A 7,168-nucleotide genomic window follows, 5' to 3' on the forward strand; every position below is an offset into this window, starting at 1 on the left:
AGAAGTCTCCACTCTTATCCAATCCCTAAAAATTTTCTATCAAGTTGAGATCAGGCCATGTAAGTTCCTCCACCCCAAAATCTCTCATCCGTGTCTTTATGGACCTTGCTTTTTTTTACTGGTCCAAATCATTTGGTGGAGGGGGATTATGGTGTGGGGTTGTTTTTCAAGGGTTGGGCTTGGCCCTTTAGTTCCAGTGAAGGGAAATCTTAAGGCATCTGTTTACCAAGACATTTTGGACAATTTTATGCTCCTAAATTTGTGGGAATAGTTTGGGGATGGCCCCATGAAAAACAACCCCACACCATAATTCCCCCTTCCACCAAAAGATTTGGGCTGCTGCACAAAGCAAGGTCCATTAAGACATGGGTGAGTGAGTTTGGGGTGGAGGAACTTGACTGGCCTGCACAGAGTCCTGACCTCAACCCGATAGACCACCTTTGGGATAAATAAGAGAGAAGACTGGGAGTCAGGCCTTCTCGTCCAACATCAGTGCCTGACTTCACAAATGCGCTTCTGGAAGAATGGTCAAACATTCCCATAGACACACTCCTAAACCTTGTGGACAGTCTTCTCAGAAGAATTGAAGCTGTTATAGCTGCAAAGGGTGGGCCAACTCAATATTGAACCCTACGGACTAATGATGGCCATACACTATACGAAAAATCGGCCGAAAATCGATCATGTACACACTTTGTTTGTTTTTCGGCAAGTTAATGGGCACAAATTGTTAATCGTTGGTGACGTTTTTGTGTAAAAAAAAATAAATAAAAAAAAAAGCCAACCGCAAGTTTGGAAAACTTCTGCCGAACGAACGATAAATTGCAAAGTTAATGTGTTATTCGTCCATGAAAAAACGATTGGTTGCTACTGCGCATGTGTGCACAACATTTAACCCGGAAGGTAAGTATTCGTGTCAAAGAACGGTCACGTCAAAATGTCATGACAAATCGTCCACACCAACAACTATATAACCTGTAACCTGGTCAATCGTAATATATCTATCTATCTTGTAAAAAATAGTACAACAGACCAAATATGCAATATTAAAACTTTATAGCAAATGTCATTTTTTTAATAAAAGTAAAGAAATATTGTTACAAACTTTTTTTGTGCATCTTTTTTTTTTTTTTAACCACTTACAGACCGGACCATTTTGCTGGTCAAAGACCAGACCACTTTTTGCGATTCGGCACTGCGTCGCTTTAACTGACAATTGCGCGGTCGTGCAACGTGGCTCCCAAACAAAATTGACGTCCTTTTTTTCCCCACAAATAGAGCTTTCTTTTGGTGGTATTTGATCACCCCTGCGGTTTTTATTTTTTGCGCTATAAACAAAAATAGAGCGACAATTTTGAAAAAAAACGCATTATTTTTTACTTTTTGTTATAATAAATATCCCCCAAAAATATATAAAAAAAACTTTTTTTTCCCTCAGTTTAGGCCGATACGTATTCTTCTACATATTTGTGGTAAAAAAAATCGCAATAAGCGATTATTGATTGGTTTGCGCAAAAGTTATAGCGTTTACAAAATAGGGATAGTTTTATAGCATTTTTATTAATAATTTTTTATTTTTTATTTTTTTTTACTAGTAATGGCGGCGATCAGCAATTTTTATTGTGACTGCGACATTGTGGGGGACCCATCGGACATTTTTGGGACCATTGTCATTTATACAGTAATCACTGCTATATAAATGCAGTGATTCCTGTGTAAATGACACTGGCAGTGAAGGGGTTAACCAGTGGGTGGCAGTGTAGGGGTTAAGTGTTCCTAGGGGTGTGTTACTAGTGAACACTGATCTCTGCTCTAATCACATGGAGCAGAGATCAGCGTCACGAGTTGCTAGGCAGAATGGAGAAATGCTGTTTACACGGCATTTCCTCTATTCAGCCGTCCCGTGAGACGATCGCGGGTATGCCCGCGGCGATCGAGTCCGCGGGTCCCGCAACCTGACTCACGGGGGTCCCGACCAGCGCGGGAGCATGCCGCCGGCGGCGCACTCCCGATGGCAGGGTGGCATTGAAGATTGGACATACCTGTATGCCAATATGCCTGCCCGTGCCATTCTGTCGTCGTACATCGTCGTGCGCTGGTCAGGAACCGGTTAAATAGCATCCAAAAATGTTATTCTCACATTCTTCTACGGGTTAGGCCATGTGAGTCAGGTCAGAGGTATACAGGCAGGGAGAATACTAGGTTAGCATTGGCAAATTTGAGATACTGTCACATGGCAGACTAGAATAGGCCGTGTCAATTTTACCTCTGAACCTTCCATAAACCACCTGAGCCTGGCTATAAAAGGGTGTTCGGTGAAGGGGAGCTCATTTGCCTCAGAAGGCATAGCCGTGGTGCTACCCAGTCTCCCACAGTTATTTTTTTGCACACAGATATTGTGTAATAAACTCTGTGTCTGGTGTATTCTTTATGGTAATTTGCCTTCCTGTCTGTTATCCCATGTGTATTTCTAGACTAAAGTGCTTGTCCTCAACAGTAGAACTAGCTGAAGTTTTGGTGCAAATTTGTGCAAACAATGACCACGTGACCACATGAACTTAACTATACAAACATAAAAGAACAAAAAAAAAAATGTATAAAAGTGACACATGTTAAATTTTGCATAGTGTGTCAACTACAACCATAAAACTTTTTTGGTCAGAGGTCAAGTGATCTTTGATTTTCTCTAACTCTGATGAGCACTTCAAAATATCAGATACCAATCTTTGAGCAGTGAGGGAATTCCTCAGACAGATGATGTGCTGTTGAAGATGAGTAGGGATGAGCTTCGTGTTCGAGTCGAACATACGTTCGACTCGAACATTGGCTGTTCGTCCGTTCGGCGAAATCCGAACTCTTGGTCCGTTCGCGTCAAAATTCGTGTGGCGCGCACGGCCTGCAATGCACTGCGATGGCGCAGTGCATTGCTGGCTCGTGATTGGCCAAGCATGCACTGTGACCCCCGCATGCTTGGCCAATCGCAGCGCCAGCAGCGAGGAGAGCCATGATTGGCCACAGGCATCCTGCCTGTGGCCAATCATAGCTCAGGCTGTGTAGTGCACGCCCCACACTATATAAGGCCGCCTTTGAGGCGGCCTCGTGTAGTGTGTTGGCATCTGAAGCAGTGGGTGTTCTGTGTACCTTCAACACAGTTACACACCAATCGTTTTTGGCTGATTTCCTATCTTGCTCTTGTGTAGTGGTTATTTTCTGTGCCCTGACCGCAGTATACACCACTATATTCACCTCACCTATATAGCTAGTGATCTAGCTTTAATAATAGAGCTTGCAGTCAGTAGTGTTAGGAGATAGTGCGTGCTGTCTGCGTGCTCTGTACCCAGTACATACCGCTATATCCACCTACATAGCTGTTCTCTATTTGAGCCCAATTGCCATCTGCAGGAGTTATTGGAAGTTGTGTGTGCTTCCAGCACAGCACAGTATACATCTGTATATACCCCTTTAACTCTGCTGTTTTCTGGTTATTGTCTGTGTGCCCTGACCGCAGTATACACCGTGATATTCACCTCACCTATATAGCTAGTGCTCCATCTTTAATAATAGAGCTTGCAGTCAGTAGTGTCAGGAGATAGTGTGTGCTGTCTGCGTGCTCTGTACCCAGTACATACCGCTATAATCCACCTACATAGCTGTTCTCTATTTGGGCCCAATTGTCATCTGCAGGAGTTATTGGAAGTTGTGTGTGCTTCCAGCACAGCACAGTATACATCTGTATATACCCCTTTAACTCTGCTGTTTTCTGGTTATTGTCTGCGTGCCCTGACCGCAGTATACACCGTGATATTCACCTCACCTATATAGCTAGTGGTCCATCTTTAATAATGGAGCTTGCAGTCAGTAGTGTCAGGAGATAGTGTGTGCTGTCTGCGTGCTCTGTACCCAGTACATACCGCTATAATCCACCTACATAGCTGTTCTCTATTTGGGCCCAATTGTCATCTGCAGGAGTTATTGGAAGTTGTGTGTGCTTCCAGCACAGCACAGTATACATCTGTATATACCCCTTTAACTCTGCTGTTTTCTGGTTATTGTCTGTGTGCCCTGACCGCAGTATACACCGTGATATTCACCTCACCTATATAGCTAGTGCTCCATCTTTAATAATAGAGCTTGCAGTCAGTAGTGTCAGGAGATAGTGTGTGCTGTCTGCGTGCTCTGTACCCAGTACATACCGCTATAATCCACCTACATAGCTGTTCTCTATTTGGGCCCAATTGTCATCTGCAGGAGTTATTGGAAGTTGTGTGTGCTTCCAGCACAGCACAGTATACATCTGTATATACCCCTTTAACTCTGCTGTTTTCTGGTTATTGTCTGCGTGCCCTGACCGCAGTATACACCGTGATATTCACCTCACCTATATAGCTAGTGGTCCATCTTTAATAATGGAGCTTGCAGTCAGTAGTGTCAGGAGATAGTGCGTGCTGTGTGCCTGCTCTGTACCCAGTACATACCGCTATAATCCACCTACATAGCTGTTCTCTATTTGAGCCCAATTGCCATCTGCAGGAGTTATTGGAAGTTGTGTGTGCTTCCAGCACAGCACAGTATACATCTGTATATACCCGTTTATCTCTGCTGTTCTATAAAAAAGGCATCTGCAGGAGTTAGTGGGTGTTGTGTGCCTCCAGCACAATATAAACTACCCAACTACTGTTTTACCCAACTCCCTTCAGGCCATTACCATGTCTGGAAGGCCAGCAAGGAGAGGCAGACAGGCGCGAGCCGATAAAAGAGGGCAAGCAGGCTCTGTGTCTAGAGACAACAGTGCTGGTCGTGGACTCGGTGCATTGTCATCAGCACGTGGCCATGGGACATGCTTGTCCTTCTTTTCTGCAGCTGGACATGTTGAACCGCAACATGCCAACGACTTGGTAGAGTGGATGACCAAGCCCTCTTCATCCTCCTCATCCTCTCTCACCCAGTCTCAGGGTAGTAGCAAAGCAGCTGCCAACGCATCGTCTTCCCTCCTCTCAATGTCATCATCAGTGACTCCTTCCCTAGACCCACCACGTCCTCCTGAGGAGTCTCCTGAACTCTTTGAGCACAGTGTTGGGTACATGCTCCAGGAGGATGCCCAGTGTTTGGTGGGCTCTGATGATGACACTCAGCTAGAGGAAGGCAGTAGCGTGAGCGTAGAGAGAGGGGATGCTCAAGAAGGACAGCAATCTGGCAGTCATGTTCCACAAGCTGCAGCATACTGCCAGGTTTGCTACAGCGATGAAGAGGGAGGGGATGATGAGGGCACTGACTCCACGTGGGTGCCTGGAAGGAGGGAGGAGGAGGAGGCACATGTCCAACGAGGCAGGATGCCCTCCGGGGGCCAGCTTAGGGGCAGCACACCGACTGAATCACACCGCAGAGCTCCGCCTGCGCAGAGCGCTTCCTCTGCGCATTATTCTAAAAGTTCTTTGGTGTGGGCCTTTTTTGAGACGAGTGCATCAGATCGCACTGCTGCTATTTGCAACATATGTCTCAAGCGTATCTCACGTGGCCAAAACATCAGCCGCTTGGGCACCACATGCTTGACCAGACATATGTTGACCTGCCATGCAGCTCGTTGGCAAGCGTACCTCAAAGACCCACACCAAAGAACAAAGCGGACCTCTCCTTGCTCCTCATCAGCTGGCATCTCCAACCCCACTAGACCTTCAGTCCTCTCTGAAACCTGCTCTGAGAGGAATGAAGGTGTAGAATTAGGTGTGTCACAGCCAAGTGCTTCCGGGAACTCTGCTAGTGGTACATCCACATCCGATTATAGCAGGCAAATGTCCCTGCCCCAGCTGCTGGACCGGCGGAAGAAGTTTACTCCCAGCCATCCACATGCCCAGCGGTTGAATGCTAGCTTGGCTAAATTGCTAGCACTTCAACTGCTGCCTTTTCAGTTGGTAGACTCGGCCCCCTTCCGTGAGTTTGTACAATGTGCGGTTCCTCAGTGGCAGGTCCCCAAACGCCACTTTTTCTCACGGAAGGCGATTCCGGCTCTCTACCGGCATGTGGAAGGCAATGTCCTTGCCTCGCTGGACAGGGCGGTCAGCGGTAAGGTGCATATTACCGCTGACTCATGGTCCAGCAGGCATGGACAGGGACGTTACCTGTCTTTCACGGCCCATTGGGTCACTCTTCTGGCTGCTGGGAAGGATGCAGGACAAGGTGCAGTAGTGTTGGAGGTTGTTCCGCCACCACGCCTCCAAAATGCTACTATTGGTTGTGACACACCTCTCTCCTCCACCCCCTCCTCTTCTTCTTCCTCCATGGCCTCTTCCAGTGCTCTGTCCTCAGAACCAGCGGTGCTCCGTAGGCGTTCCAGGGGCTACGCAAGTACGCAGGCAAAACGATGCCATGCCGTGCTTGCGCTGGTTTGTTTGGGGGACAGGAGCCACACTGGGGCGGATGTTTTGTCAGCTCTGCAGGGGCAGGCCGAGAGGTGGTTGACGCCACGCCAGCTTAAGCCAGGAATAGTGGTTTGCGACAATGGCACCAACCTCCTCTCCGCCCTCCGACAGGGACAACTGACCCATGTGCCCTGTGTAGCTCACGTCCTTAACCTGGTGGTGCAGCGGTTCTTGGGCAGGTACCCCGGCTTGCATGATGTCCTGAAGCAGGCCAGGAAAGTCTGTGTGCATTTCCGCCGATCATTTAATGCCTGTGCTCGGCTGGCTGAGCTCCAAAAGGAGTTGAACCTGCCCAAGAACCGCCTTATATGTGACATGCCCACCAGATGGAACTCAACATTGGCCATGCTGCAGCGGCTGCACACGCAGCAGAGGGCCATCAATGAGTACCTGTGCGACTACGGCACCAGGACAGGGTCAGGGGAGCTTGGTTTTTTCTCACCACGCCAGTGGGGCATGATCAGGGATGCATGCACTGTCCTGTCACCGTTTGAGGAGGCCACAAGGATGGTGAGCAGTGACAGTGCATGCATCAGTGACACTGTACCTCTTGTCCACCTCTTGGAGCATACGCTGCGTGGAATAATGGACAGGGCACTTGAGGCAGAACAGAGGCAGAAAGAGGAGGACTTCCTTGCCTCTCAAGGCCCCTTTATCCAGACAGTGTTCCTGCTGTGCCACCCATCACACAGGAAGAGGGTGAGGAAGAGGAGGAGGAGGAGGAGGATTGTGTCAGCATGGAGGTGGAGGCT

This window comes from Lithobates pipiens, unplaced genomic scaffold (genome assembly GCF_037356315.1).
Source record: "Lithobates pipiens isolate NorthernLeopardFrog02 unplaced genomic scaffold, aLitPip1_a1.2 Scaffold_16, whole genome shotgun sequence".
Lineage (NCBI taxonomy): Eukaryota > Metazoa > Chordata > Amphibia > Anura > Ranidae > Lithobates > Lithobates pipiens.